A 13,916-nucleotide genomic window follows, 5' to 3' on the forward strand; every position below is an offset into this window, starting at 1 on the left:
AAGAAAGAAAGGGGGGGGGGGGGGGGTTGGGGTTGGGGTTGGGGTTGTTGACCCTTTCGAAAGGCAAAAAAGGGCAAAAAAAAAAAATTGTTTGGGGGGGGGGTTTGAAAATTTTTATTTTTGAATTTTTTCCCAACAACTTTTTAAAATATTGTTTGAAAAAAAAAAAAAAAAACTTTTTTTCCCCCTTTTTGTTTTGTTTTTAAAAAAAAAGCCGACGTATAAATAATAACGAAGGGAAAAGAAAAAGTTTTTTTTTTTTTTTTTTTTTTTTTTTTTTTTTTACTCTATGACTTATATAAATCGTGATTTTTATTATTATTATTATTATTGATATATAAAATGGATTCTCGCGATCGGTTTTTTTTTATTTATTTATAAATTTATCTATTAACGAATTCCACTAAAACATGACGTGATTTACTTTCTATTTGAACACTTTAGTACCTTTTTTCTCCTTTCTTTTCTTTCTTTCCTTTCGTCCCGAATTTCATTTTTTTTTTTTTTTTTTTTTTTTTTTTTTGTTATCGAGTCGAGTTGTAGGGTTGTAGGCGTTTTATAGAGTTTTTTTTTTTTTTTGAAACAAATTTATTATTAATCCGTTTCTATTAAAACTTTAAATGTTTTGAAACTGTTTTGAATCTAAAAAAAAAAAAAAAATCGTAGAATCCTACGTTTGTTTGTTTTTCAGTTAAATTTTACTTTTTTTCATTGCGTTCGTAATTTTTCATTATTATTATTATTATTAATATTTTGAAAAGTTGGGGGGGGGGAATCAAAAATGAGTCGTTCGACAGTAATCGATCATCAAATTTTTTATTTTTGTTGGCAAAATGTAAGGGAGAAGGGGGACAATACTCGAAATCAAAATTTGCCCCTTATATAATAATAATAATAATAATAATAATAATTTTTTATTAAAATAAATTCGATTGTTGTAAAATAATAATAATAATAGTAATAAACAAACAAACAAACGAAATATTTCTTTCATTCGACGCCATTTTAAAGTCGTAAAAAAAAAAAAAAAAACTTTTAAACAGAAATGCAAAAAAAAAAAAAATAAAAAAATAAAAATTGTGGGAGGCGGGGTGGAGGAGGGGAGGGGGGGGAGGGGTAATGGAAAAATTTTACGAAGAATAAAAATTGAAAAAGTGTTTAGAAATTGGTTTTGAAAAAAAAAAACGTACAACAACCAAAATTTAAAAAATGTCGGAAGAAAATTAATTTAATTTTAAATTTTCTTCGGTATTTTCATCCTTAATTATAATTTTCTTTCATTCTTATTTTTTCTTATTTTATATCAGTTAAAAATTGTTAGTTTGATGAAAGCGTGAGTAATTTGTGAAATTCGAAATTTAAAATTTTTTTGTTTATTTTTTTCAAAAAAAAAAAAAAAAAAGAAAAAATTCGCACGTGAAATTATTTTTCACGTGCGAATAATGATGACGTAGACTAACGGGGGGTCAATTGAATAATGAATTTGTAAGGTGATTCGAAAAAAAACAATTGACGAAGAATATCATCATCCGTTTAAAAAGGAAAAAATTTAAATTTTCCCCCGTGAGGTGTCGATCATCACGTATTAAAAATAAAAAAAATTATCGATTTATCGTGAAGTCGATTAGTCGATTGGGTTACGATAGAAAATGAAAAACGAAAGACTTTTGGTTCAATTAAAAAAATTTTCCGTTTTTCCCCGTCGAAAATTACCAAAGGGCTATAAGAAAAAAAAAACGGGAAAAGGTTCAAAAGGAAAATGGGTCAAAATTGTAAAAATCGATCGTGAAAAACAAACCCCCAAACGCAACTCGGCTCTTTAGTACTATAAATTCCCCTTTTCCGTTTTTTAAAACCCTATTCATCCCTTTTCCTTCTCTCTCTCTCTCTCTCTCTTTTCTCTCTTTTTTTTCCTTTTTCTTTTCCTCTATCTCTCTCTTTCTCTGTCTTTCAAGGTTGTCGTGACGTTTTTTTTTGTTTTTGTCAGGCTTTTATTTTTATTTTTTTCCTCCCTCCCTTTTCACCTCCCCTTCTTCCTCATGCGGAACCGTTCATGTCTTAGGGGTTGAAAAATGAACGTAAAAAAGAAAAAAATTGTAGTCTTGAACTTGAACTTTGTTTTTATTCCCCGTATATAGGGTAGGATTTCCCCTCAATGTTTCGTAACCTTTATACCTTCGATAAAATTATTATTTTTATTTTTTTCCAACCCAAATTTTATTAATTTTTCTCATTCGAAATTATTGAAAAGGAAATTTTCCCTCTCCCCCTCCCTCTCCTTCTAACCTTTTTTTTCCTTTCTTCAGAAAATTCTGGAAAAACAGTCACACGAAAAAAAAAATTTCCTAGGGGTTGAAACAGTTAGAGGTTGGTTTTTATTTTATTTCATTTATTCGCCGTTAGATGTCTTTTTTTTTGTTTTTAAAAATGACGCCATTTTAGTTTTGCCTGCTGCCACTTGGGGGGGTATCAAAGTTTATTCATCCAGGTTTTTAAATGTCAACTTTTTTTTATAAATATAACTTTTTCGAAAAGGGAAACGGTTGAAAGGAGAACCTTTCATCTAGTATTGTGTCATTGTCAACCGAGTGTCAGGAAGGATTTAAATTTAATAATAATAATAATAATAATTAGGTGTGATTGGCATACCTGTAAAGTTAGTATACGTTTTGTTTAAACGGTGGCGCTTTTATTATCAGGTATTATCAAAAATACGATTGTAGTTTTTTTTTTTTTTTTTTAATTTAATTTTTTTGTGTCGAGTCACCTTAAAACCACTACAGAGTATTATTATTATTATTATTAATTTCTCCAGCGAATTTCCACCCCCTCCCCTTGCGCGCCATTTTTAAAATTCCCAAAAAAAAAAAAAAAAATCATTATCGCCCTCATGAAATTAGTTTCGTATTTATTTTAGATTAAAAAACAACGTGAAATTAGAAAGGGAGAAAATCGGGGGAGGAGGCGAATGGGGAGGCGTTTGGGGGGATGGGGGTTCGAACCCAAACACGTAATACGGAACACCCTTATTCGTTACCGGAAGTTTTCGTCATTTTTTTTTTTTTTTTTTTTTTTTTTACTTTTCGTGTTTACTTCCGTAACGATATCGACCCCTAATCCCCACCCCCATCCCTCAAAGTTTGTTATTTTTATATTTAAATCGCGTGCATTTCCCTCTTCCCTTCCCTCCTCCCCCTCCACGAATGGTACCCACGAGGGATTTTATTTAACCATTCAAATAAAATTATCGTAAGGAGAAAATAGGATAAGAATTTTAAACGTTTTTCAAATTCGAATAGTAATTTCTGTTTTTTTTTTTTTATTATCTACCCTTAATTTTTTTTTTTCGGTGGAAGGGGACGAGGGTTCAAAGACCTCAAAATGACTAATAATGAGAGTGAGAGAGAGAGAGAGAGAGAAAGTCATTTCATACCATAAAAATTTGATTTGACTGACCTGAAAAAAAAAAAAAAGAAAAAAAAAAAAATTAGGTCGGATCGTAATTTGAGCACGCAATATCGAGAATAAACGATTTTTCTGTTTTTTATGTTTCTCCCCCCCCCTCCCCATTTTAATGGATTTCAACCGAAGATTTCTGACGCTACGTCAGACGTCTTCGTCGTCCATTTTCTTTTCGAAATAATAATAATAATAATATTTTTTTTCCATTTTCACAATCAAGGGTGTCTTTTGGAAGTTCGAAAGGATCAATGGTCGAAACTCTCATTTACGAAACTCCATTACAAGAAGAATCGGAAGCTCCCACGCCGACATTTGATAATTCAAATTCATTTTCATACGTGGAAGGAGATTATTCAATCTGGTGAGTAAGAATTATTTTCTTTTTTTTTCTTATCATGTCCGTTATTTAAAAAAAAAAAAAAAACCGTTAAATTTTTTCATGCGTGAAAATAAAAAAAAAAATTTAATTATTTTAAATTTGAATCCAAAACGAACGAACGAACGAACGTTAAAAGAAAAAAAAAATGGCCGCTAATTAAATTTTTTTTTTTTTATTTAAATAATCGCGAATAATAATAAAAAAGAAGAAGAAGGAGGAGGAGGAAAAGGGAAAAAAATTTTCTTTACCTTTCACTTCTTCTTTTTCTTCTGCTTTTTTTAAAAATGAATTCTTGTGAAATCGTTTGGAAAAATAATTTTTTTTTTTTTTTTTGAATGTTTTAATTTGAGTTATAAAAACGTAATGATAAACGTAAGAACGTAGTTCGTTAGAAAAAAATTTCCATAGAGTAAATAAAATTTTTTTTTTTTTTCGTTTTGGATTGTAATAACGGACGTGGGATTAATAACAACAACAACAACAAACAATTCAATTAATTTTTCACATGTCGGTACACATACGTATGTGCGATTCATTTTTTTTTTTTGCTTTGCTTTCGTCAAAAGCATCAGCAAACGAAGAGAAATCGGGTCAGTAGAAAAAAAAAAAAAAAAAAAATTTTCTCTCCTTTGTTCATAGAGAGGTCATTTTGTTTCGTAAGAAAAATGTCAGCACGTTTTTATTTTATTTTATATAAAAAATTTTTTTTTTTATATAAAATAATAAATTAAAATATTTTTTTTATTTTTTTAACAAGGGGTTCAGGGTCGTTATTATCGTTACTAGAAAGTATTATTATTATTATTATTATTATTATTATTATTATTATTATTATTATTATTATTATTATTATTATTATTATTATTATTATTAATTTATTATTACAAATAATTTAAAAAAAAAAAAAAAATTCATGATGATGATGATGATGATAAGTATAATAATGATTTAATTTTTTTTTTTTTTACGTTTCCCCGGGAGAAATTTTTTTTTTTTTTTTTTTTTTTTTTAAACCAGAACAAAAGAAAAAAAGTTATTATTTTTTTTTTTTGTGCACGGGAAACATTAATAATAATAATAATAATGGGAGAAAAATAAATAAAAAAAATCCTGGAAACTTTTTTTTAAAAATTTATTTATTTATTTTTTTGTTCTCCCCTTTTTTCGGGTTTTCCCGTAGGAATTTTTTCAAAAATTTTTTTTTACGTTTTATTTATTATTATTATTATTATTATTATTATTATTATTATTATTATTATTATTATCGTCGTCGTCGTCGTCGTCACATCTTTCTGACTTTTTTTTTTTTTTCGTTTCTAAATTTAAATTTTTTTGGACAGGTGTTCATTCACGTCTCGAAGTTTTCAAATTTAATTTTTTTAAGAAAAAAAAAATTTAAATTAATTAATTATTAAAATTAATTTCTCTCTCTCTTCCTCTCTCTTTCTTTCTCTTTCTTTCTCTTTTCTCTCTCTTTCTCTCTCTCTTTCTTTCTCTTTCTTTCTCTTCTTCTCTTTCTCTCTCTTTCTTTCTCTTCTTTTTCTCTCTTCCTTCTTTCTCTTTCTTTCTCTCTCTCTCTCTTTCTACGACAAGCTTTAATTTACTTTTAGGTTTTTTAAATTTTCTACGGTAATATAATAATGATAATAATAATAATAATAATAATAATAATAATAATAATAATAATAATAATAATTTTAATGTCAATTAACGAATTACTTATTTTTAAAAAAAAAAAAAAAAAAAAACGGTAATGATCGTATATTCGATTTAATTTGTTTTTTTTTTTTTTTCGTTATAAATTACTATTATTATCATTATTATTTTTACTATTATTATTATTATTATTATCATTATTATCATTATTATTAATATTATCATTATTATTATCATTATTAATCAGATATAGAGATACTATAATTGCAAGTCTTATATTGGCTGAGATCGAGATTAGTTCATTTTACCTACATGCCTATATTTCACCGAAAGGTTAGGTTTCGTTTTTTTTTTTTTAATACCAACTACCACCACCACCACCACTACTACTACTAGAACCTGTGCGTGGTGCGTGTGTGTGCATGTGTGTACGTGTGTGTACGTGTCACATTTCGTATATTCATTGACTTTTTCTTTTGACATTTTCGGCGATGAAAGTTTAATGCAGATCGATGCTATTCGAGTATTTTATTATTATTATTATTATACGTGTTTTGTGGTTCGTGGGTTTTTCCCCCAAAGGGAAAATTTACACGAAATAAAGGAAAATTTTTTTTTTTTTTTTGCGTTTTTCTACGAATAATAAAAAAATTTTCCTTTTTCTCTTTTTGATTGCGTGTTTTATTCGTTTTACGACTTATTATTATTATTATTATTATTGAAAAAAAAACGATAAATAAATTATTGATGAAATTTGATTGTCGTTAAATCTTTTAAAAAAAATTATTATTATTATTATTATTATTATTATTATTATTATTATTAATATTATTATTATTATTATTATTATTATTATTATTATTATTATTACGGTGCAATCGGACCTTAGGTGAAAACGAAAAAAAAAAAAAAAAAAAAAAAAAAAAGTCAAATAGAAACTCCGTGTAGGGAAAAATAAAAAAACAAAAACGAAATGAATCGAATAGAAAAGTTTTTTTACACGAAAACACCCGAAGTTGTTACGATCGGTTAAATTCGTATATTTCCGCCGATTGTTTGCGGCGATGTTGTAAAGTCATATTCGATGTAAAGTTTGATCGAGATTCGGTACGTTTTTATTATTATTATTTATTTATTTATTTTTTTTTTATTTTTAAATAAAAATTTTTAGCTGTTTGTTGTTTGTTTGTTTGTTCGCCGTGTGTGTCGAATTATGTGAAAAATAAAAAAACAAAATGTTAAACGTTTTATTTTGATTTAAAAGAGAAAAAAAATCGGGTTGTTGTTGTTGTTGTTTTGGTAATAATAATAATAATAATAATATTATTGAATTCGTGCGTAAACGTAAATTGGATTTTTTGTACGTTTTAACAAAAAAAAAAAATTAAATCAGGTGAGTTGCCAATCGAAAGATTAAAAAAAAAAAAAAAAAAAAAGATAAAAATTTTATCGACTACGCGTATATATAAATAAATAAGAGAGAAAATTCTAGAAAGAATTAGAAAAGATTAAAAAAAAAAAAATGGGGGAAAAAAAAAACGGTCAGTTAATTAAACTCTTTAAAAAATCGTATTAGAGCTCGACCGTGTAATATTTTTTTTTTTCGTCTGCTTGTTTCTTTTTAGTATTAATATTTTAGGATAATAAAAAAAAAAAAAAAAAAAAACCCTTGAAGGTATCGCCGGTCCTTTTTGTCTGATAAAAAATCCCAACCCTAAGGCACTAACAAACGGCCCAATTTTTTTTTTTTTTTTTTTTTTTTTTTTTTTCAAACGCGTTCCGGAACGTCAAATTAAACGGTTTTTTTTTTCAAAATGGCTACCGAATATTAATATTCGGTGAGATAATCCGTGATGAATATTAAAAAATTACATACAACCCCGGAAAAAAAAAAAAAAACAAAAATAGTCGAAATGATAATAATAATGATAAAGGAAAAAGGAAAAAAAAAAAAACGTGGGTACCGTTTGTCGTTCGTTTGTCGTTTGTCGCGGAAAAAAAAAAAAAAAAACTCGTTTGAAATTTTTTCTATAAACAATGTAAATATTTTACGATTACGTAACGTTTTTTAGAGGTGTGTTGATAATTATTACATTGGCAGGTACTACTCGCCTGTCACTTTGTTGTCAAACAATTTTGACATTTTGTCGACAACGCGGGTTTAGGGAATACGGGTGAGGGAGGTGAGGGGTCGATACGGTTTCGTTTCGTCATAGGTTAGTTTGCGGGGGGGAGTGGCAGGGGAACAACCTAAAAAAAAAATAAAAAAAATAAAAAAAATGAAGATAAAGATCGTGTATACGAAAAACTCCATATCCGTATGTGTGTGTGTGTAAAATAATAATAATAATAATGATAACGGGGGGTAGAAAACCCGACGCCGGCCGGGCGGTGGGGAGGGGGGGGTTTTGCAATATGGCGGAAAAAAAAGAATTAGAATTCGTAACAAATGAAATTAGTTTTGCTTTATCGTCGTCAATCCATTCAAACATCTAAAAATAAATCGAGACGAAAATTAATATTTAAAATTGAAAATTGAAAAAAAAAAAAAAAAAAAAACCATTGAAATAACTTTTAGCACCAATAAAAACAAGAAACAAAGTTTTTTTTAAATACATATATTAAATATTTCATAGAGAGTAATGATACTAGTCATAGGGAAAACCCTAAAAAAAGGATCGATAAAGACCGTAAAAAAAATAACTAGTTGCTTCCACGTCTTTTTTTTTTTTTCTCCCCCACGACAAAAAAATAAAATTCACCCTATTGGAATTAATTAACAACAAGTAAGAATTCTATTTGAAAAAATAATAATAATAGTAAAGCCATTTTTTTTTCGGTTCTTAAATTTATATTTAAAGCATTATTATTATTATTATTATGGACGGATTGACTAATCCGTGAGAAAGGTTCAGGTACGGAAAATATTTTTGAATTATTATTATTATTATTATTATTATTATTATTATTATTTCGTAAGTCAGATTCACAAAGGAAACAATCCGGAAACCTTAGGTACGAGTGAGAGAGTGCAAGAGAGAGAGAGAGAGAGTGAGTTCATTTACAATACAATGAACGCGCACACGTAACCCCGACGACGTGATTCAATTAAAAATTATCATCATCATCATCATCATTATTATTATTATTATTATTATTATTATTATTATTATTATTCTTTAACCAAATATAAAAAAAAAAAATTATTTTTTTTTTTTTACGAATATTTGTGAACCATCCCGCGATCTTTCAAAAATTAACGACATCGTTTATTTTTTTTTATTTTTTTTATTTTAACCGGAATTCAGGTTACAATGACGACAACAAAGAACAACCAACAATTACAACAACAAACAACAACCGGGACTTTTAAACTCGTTAAAAAAAAAAAAAATTAAATTAAATTCCATTCTTCGGAATGTTATGTGGAAGGGAAACAAAAAAAAAAAAAAATCGAAAAAAAAAAAAACGAGTTAACGAAAAAATTGAAACAGTTCACGCGTTTAGGTATTAACCGTACGTACCTTGTACATACGTACCTACTAACTAATAATGGTCGCATTGAAAAATTTTTCAATCCTCGAGTTCAGGTTTTGTGTACCTACGTAAAAAAAAAAAAAAAAAAAATAAATAAATATTTTCTTTTTTTTTTTTTCGATTTTTTTTTTTTTTTTTTTTTTTGTAACGATGAAACGAACGATGGTGGTGTGAATGGTGGTGGTGGTGGGGAAGATGCGGCTCGTTTTGTTGTTGTTGTTGTTTTGTAGGGAAAAATTTTTTTACCATGGAAGAGAAGTAGAATTATTATTATTATTATTTCTATATCTTATATATAAATATATATATATATATATATATGTGTGTGTGTAATTGTGGTTGTTGTCCGGTGCCACAATCGTGTAAATAATATACCGTAATATACGTTCCTTAGCGTTTGGTTAAGAAGTAATAACATGTTTAGTAGAGTGCGTAAAGCAGGTAAAAAGGATATTCAATAATAGATTTGTCGAGACTTTTTTTTTTAATACCCCTCCCCCCCTCTCTCTCTCTCTCTCTCTCTTTCTCTCTCTCTTTCTCTCTCTCTCTCTCTCTCTCTCTCTCTCTCTTTCTCTCTCTTTCTCTTTCTCTCTCTCTCTCTCTCTCTCTCTCTCTCTCTCTTTCTTTCTCTCTCTTTCTTTCTCTCTTTCTCTTTCTCTCTCTGTTTTCATAAAAAAAAAAAGTTGTTGTTTAAACTTTTGTTGAATGACAAATCGTCATCGTGATTTATTCGTTCTGACGTTTGTTTGAGTGACGGGTATGATTTTGGGGATTTAGTTGGAAACTCGAAAGATGTTGTCGCACAAATCTCTCTTTTGCGGTTTAAGGGGTAGGAGGTGGGGGAGGTAGGGGTAGGCGGGGGAATCTGAAGGTAAATTGAAAGTTAACGTAACGAATTTAAAAAAAAAAAATTAAATATATTTAAAATTCATCATCCCCTTAGGTTTCTAACCTATGAGAACGGAAGAGTAGAAAGAGAGAGAGAGAGAAAGGAAATCGAATTTAACGTTAAAAAAATCATCATCATCGTCGTCATTCCAGAAAGATCGTTAAAAATATTATTATTATTATTATTATGTTTTGTAGTTGGACGTTCTTATTTTTTAAAATGAATATGAGAAATGTATGAATTACAATTGAAATTTTAAGTTTTTTAAGAAAGGCGGTGAGACAAAGTTTGTCTGTCTGTTTGTCTGTCTGGTTGAAAACCACAAACGAAAACCAAAAAAATGTGATTAATGCAAACAAACGAAGTAACGAACGACAAACGAACTCGCGAACGTTTTTTTTTTTTTTTCCATTTTCATTTCCTATGAGAAAAAAATAAAAAAAATAAAAATGAAATCGTTTAAATATTATTATTATTATTATCATTATGCCACACACATACTCGACGTTATCATCATCGAATCACAGGTACGAACCTTTTTTTTTTTTTTTTTTTTATAAATTTAATTATCGTTAAAAAAAGCCGTTCCGTTCTCTCTCGTTCGTCCGTCCGTCCGTCCGTTTTCGAAATAAATATATTTTTAACTTAAAGCCATTAAAGTAAATATTAAATAATCGTGGAAGTAGATTCAAAACGCAACAAACGAACGAACAAACGAACAAACAAATAAAAAAAAAACCGTTTAAAAAAATATTTAAATTGAATTAAATTTTTCTCCAGTCTCACGATGAAGGACAACGTCAAATATAAACGCGTAGTTTTTTATTATTATTATCATTATTATTATCATTATTATCATTATTATTATTATTATTATTATCATTATCATTATCATTATTATTATTATTATTATCATTATTATTATTATTATTATTATTATTACGTGTGCGTGTGATATTCATTTTAAAAAAATTCGGCCTTAAAATTATTTATTTTCTAACTTTAAAAAAAAAAACTGGTTTTCGACAACGGCATAAATTACATGTGCGTGTGCGTGTCCGTGTTTGCAAAAAAAAGTTTATTTATAGAATATTTTAAGATGATGTCATCGTCGTGGTTACAGATGATAATCAGTTCCAGCGAGAAAGAGAGAGAGAGAGAAAGGGAAAATAAATAAATTTTAATCGGTGTGAAAAAGGGACGTGTCGCATTTATTTGATTTTAATTTGATTGCGCGTACCTGAAAACGCGACGAAGGTGACGACAACGACGACAAAAAAAAAATTATTATTTATTTATTTTTTTTTTTTTTTTTAATGGCGGAAACGTTTTGCGTACGTTTTTTTTTTTTACATACTTACTTACTTACTTACTTCTTTTATTGTACGAATAAATAAATATGTATGTATGCATAATGGGTGTTGACGTGTCAATAGACTATAAAATTATTCAATTGAATTTATAAACGGTATTAATTTTCTAAAGGCACTGCGTTTGTGTGTGTGTGTGTGTTTTTATAATCTGCCGTCATCGTTTATTATTATTATTATTATTATTATTATTGTTATTACGTAAAAGAAAACTTTAGCGTTACGTAAATGAATGAGGAAAAAAAAAATAAATTTAAGCGGTTTGGATTTAATAATAATAATAATAATATTTATTAATTCCAAGACGGGGTTTTTTCTTTTTACACGTCACTGGAATTTTTGCAAAATTAAATACGCGAGATAAATAATAAAAAAAAAATGTCGTCGTTTGTTTTTCGGGGTAAAGGGTTAATACTAATGAGGAAAGGTTAAGCATCGGGTCAGTAAAAAAAAATTAAGTCGTGATAACGGAATGATAACAGGAGGGGAAGGGAGGGGAAACAACCTGAGGGAAATGAGTCATTCGCGTTTAGGTAAATGAGGACACATTTTAATTGACTTTTGCTTTATTGAAAAGTTTTAATTTAAAATTCTTTATAAAAAAAAGTTTTAATTAAGTTTTTTTTTTTTTTTTTTTTTAAGTGGAAAATTTTCTTTTTGTCGTCTGCTTTTAGTTTAAGTTCGTGTTATTATTTTTTCTGGATAATTTCGGTATTTTTTTATATTTTTTTAATACTTATCTTGTGATCGGTGTATATTATTGTGAAATGTTTGCTGGCTCTCTCTCTCTCTCTCTCTTTCTACCTATCTATCTATCTCTCTCTTCACCCCGCTTGTACCCCCTGCCCTCCATTGGAAAATTTGTAGAAAAAAATGAATAGGTAATAAAAAGTAAATAAATGTTTTGATTGGGGGGAGGGAGGGTAATTCGTTAAATCCGCATAAAATAATTACGCTTCTTAAAGACGACCGTCAAAGAAGAAGCGGATCGAAATAAAAAATAATAATAATAATAATAATAACAATAATAATAATAATAATAATAATAATAATAATAATAATAATAATAATAATAATAATAACAACAATAACAATAACAATAACGATGATGATAATAATTATTATTATTATATATTATTACAGTCGATTAGATTTTGATGCGAAAAAATTTTGCGTTCTATTATTATTATTATTATCATTACTTTTTCTTTTTTCTTTTTGCTAAGAGAGAGAGAGAGAGAGAGGGGGGGGAGAGAGAAAAGCAATTTCGAGTGCAATTTAAATTGCAAACAAAGAATTTTTATATTATTTTCCGTAATTTGTTCGATAGTAAAAAAAAAAAATTTTTTTCGAATGATAAACATTACGATAAGATTTGTTTTCATAACTTTTATGTTTTTATGTTTTATGTTATGTTTACGAGAAACATTTTTCTAATGTTAACACGAATGTTGTTTTTACGAGAGAGAGAAAAAAAAAAGAGGGGAAATGAAAGGTATCGCGGTTGAGTGAGGTTAACGGAGGAATTCGTTGAAATCATAGAGTAAATAAACGCATCATTTCCCGACACACGACCTGACAAATGATTATCTTATTTAAATAAATCTTTATCATTATTATTATTATTATTATTATTATTATTATTATTATTATCATTATCATTCGATTTGAATAACGTCGATCGTGGAATTATTATTATTATTTTAGTTATGTACGCATCTGAAAATATTAAATTAAAATTTTTGTGACGTAATAATAGAAATTCGAAGTGGGGAAATGGGAGAGTAAGGGAGAAAGGAAAAAGGGTTGGAAATTGTTGTTAGATAATAATAATAATAATAATTTTTTTTTTCCAATAAAAAAACCAAAATGATTTCACGAGGAGGGAAAGGGGAGGGGAGGGGTCAGTTTCAGACAAAAAAAAGAAAATGTCGTTCCGGAATAAATAGTAAATAAACACGGAAATAATTTTTTTTCGAATCGTAAGAAAGAAAGAAAAAAAATTTTTTTTTTTTACGTACCTGAACTTGATCGTTACGTAAACGTTGTTATTATTATTATCATTATCATTATCATTATTATTATTATCATTATTATTATAAAGTAAAGGAAGTGAAAGAAAAAACCGCACAAACTCGATCGATTTTTTTTTTTTTTTTGTTGTTGTTAAATGAAATTTGAATTTTTTTTTTTTATATTTCTACTTCTTCCGATTGTTTGTTTGTTTGTTCGTTTGTTTTACTCGTTTGTTCTTTAAATAATAATAATAATAATAATAATAATAATTAAAAAGTGAGATTTAAATTTAAAAAAAAAAAAATAATAATAAATGTTTTCAATTATTATTGAATTATAAAAATAATTACGTAATAGTGACGTAGTGTTAGAAATGATGATCGAAAGTGAAAGAGAGAAAGAGAAAGGGGGAGTGAAAGAGAGTGAGAGAGAAAGACATAAAATGTTTTTTTTTTTTTTTGTGGGTGTTATAATTAATAGGGAGAGAATGAGAGAAAGAGAGAGAGAGAGAGAGAGAGAGAGAGAGAGAGAATAATTAAAAAACTCTCAATTGTTCATCTATTTGTCTAGACTCAAAAGAGCAGCCACCTGTTTTGTTTTTTTTTTT

The sequence above is a fragment of the Pediculus humanus genome, genomic scaffold, assembly GCF_000006295.1.
Source record: "Pediculus humanus corporis 1103172108290 genomic scaffold, whole genome shotgun sequence".
NCBI classification, from domain to species: Eukaryota; Metazoa; Arthropoda; class Insecta; order Psocodea; family Pediculidae; genus Pediculus; species Pediculus humanus.